Source organism: Otolemur garnettii, unplaced genomic scaffold, assembly GCF_000181295.1.
Source record: "Otolemur garnettii isolate 467f Iridium unplaced genomic scaffold, OtoGar3 scaffold00010, whole genome shotgun sequence".
Classification (NCBI taxonomy): Eukaryota; Metazoa; Chordata; class Mammalia; order Primates; family Galagidae; genus Otolemur; species Otolemur garnettii.
The window spans coordinates 28,590,600-28,592,933 of record NW_003852405.1 but is presented as its reverse complement, the minus strand read 5'-3'; positions in this window follow the sequence as shown (position 1 = coordinate 28,592,933).

The following is a 2,334-nucleotide window of genomic DNA, read 5'->3' as shown; positions in this document are numbered from 1 at the left end:
TGATGACTAAGAGAGAGAGTGAGAAGTAGGGGTGTTAAGCCAATTGGAAGTTAAGGCAAGGTGACTCAGATACTCAAATAAGGCATTAGATTTATGTTATGTGATCAGAGTGGAAAGAGTGATTCAACCTGGGCTGTCACATCTGAAGAGCATCTCAATAAACGGGCACAGGGGTGGGGGGAGTAGCAGCCCTTTTCGATTTTGGGTTCAGGGAACTCTAGAAATAAGGGAGGTAAAGTTCATCATATGTACTTGAGGTTCCTTTTGAGTCATAATTTTTGATGAGTGAATGGATGAACTATGGTGTATCACTTTCTTGTTTTCACTTAAAAATACAGTATCTTTGGCTGGGTACAATGGCTCGTGCCTGTATTCCTAGCACTCTAAGGGAGGCTAAGACCGGTGGGTTGCTTGAGCTCAGGAGTTTGAGACCAGCGTGAGCGTGAGACCTGGACTCACTAGAAATACTAGCTGGGTATCATGGTACACATCTGTAATTCCAGCTACTCGGGAGGCGGAGGCAAGAGGGTTGCTCAAGCCCAAGAGTTTGAGGTTGCTGTGAGCTATAGATGCGGTAGCAGCGCTCTACCCAGAGCAACAGAGTAAGACTCTGTCGCAAAAAAAAAACCCCAAACCCCAAAGACAACAAAACAGTATCTTTGAGGATGTGCTTGAACTCTAAACTTTACATTCTTAGAGATCTGTTTGCTGACAGCTGTGCGTTGATACCATGTGCATGGTGGGTTCTTATTCTTGTGAACAACTGGTCTCATCTGCTGTGAAGTCCCAGAGTCCTAGCGACCTGGTGCTCTGACTCCATCTCCCAGCAGCCATCACATTCCTGTAGGGTTGCAACGCGACTTCTCACTGAGTTCCATTCAGTGAAAGACAGAGCTGGCTCCACTTCTTCCAGAAAAAGCCAAAACCAAACAAAACGACCCCATGCCTTGCCTGCCAGCTTTTGGCTGCCTGGAATGGAGTGTTACTCTGCGGAGGAGGAAGTATAGTGGAGAGGGCTCTGCCTCCAGGAAATCTAGGGTTTGCTGTGCTGTAAGGAGATGTGAACGATTGAAAGAAAGGAAGCAAAGGAAGCGGCTTAGTAAAGAGCTCAGTTTGTATGAGACTTTTCTCCCCTCTATTCTGTTATCCCGTCAGTATGTTTGAAAATTTTATTTCCTCTCTCGCTGGTTAAGTCACCTTTCTACTAGTGGTGTTTGGAATTCACTATGAATACCACTGGTAAATGCACTAGGAAAAAAAAACAAGGAGTCTCCTTGTCTGCTATTTCTTCTATTATTCTTCAATAATTTTGAGACAGAAAGTCAGAAAAACCGTTCTCAATAATTTTTCTTACTGAGCTAATTATGCCATTGACTTTACAGTTAGAATTAGGTGCCGTTCTTGGCTCAACTGACTTTTCGCCTTGTGGGAATAGTGCAGTTTTTATGCTAGAGAATTTTTCTTAAAACTTAACTATGTAGAAAGCTGAATATATTTTGCTCTTGCCAGGAACATAAAGGGTTAAGATAAGGCTCACCCCAGCCTGGGATGAGAGCAGGTGAGGGTGGTGGTTTTCCCAGGGAGGCTTTCATTGTCTTGTGCCCCATGGCACACCTCTCAAGATCTGGTCTGAGCTTGGCTGACCATTCTGAACCTTTAATCGTATAGCAGGGAGAGCTTTATTTTGTGAAGCTCTTCTAATTTAGGAGACACGGCCTCCAAAGCCACTGGGTAAGTAATAATCAACCGTGTTAGAGCTCCATGAGGATTATGGCTGGGGGAAGGCTTCAGGTTCATCTAATTCAGGTGGGAATCAGTAATGGTGAAACAGGGATACAGGGAGAGGCTGAGAGAGAGTGAGGGCTCAGGAAGGCTCTGGGGTAGAGGAAGGGCTAGCAACACCTGTGGCAAACACTGCTTGATAATGACAAATAATAATAGGAATAATCTCATTAGTCATTTTGTCATGAAACAGCACATTTAAATTACCCTTCTTTGGTTTGGTACATACCAAAGCCAAACCAAAGAAGGTAATTTTAATGTGCTGTTTCATGACAAAAAATCCCCTCGATGTTGTTGAACTTAATTTCAACATGACTTGTTCTCAATCGTTTTGTCAAATTGCGCAGATTGTAATAGACAAATTCAGGGGTAGCACTGCAAATTTTAGCTAAATGAGCCATGTTTCTGAAGGGAAATAAGGTGAAATGAAGACTTGGTAAGCATGAGAAGTCCCTTTAAAATCTCCACACAACGCTTCCCTGCTGTGTCTTCTTTGCTCTCTTTCTACCATCGTGTGGATTTGGGCAAGTTGTTTTAACCTCTCCAGACCTC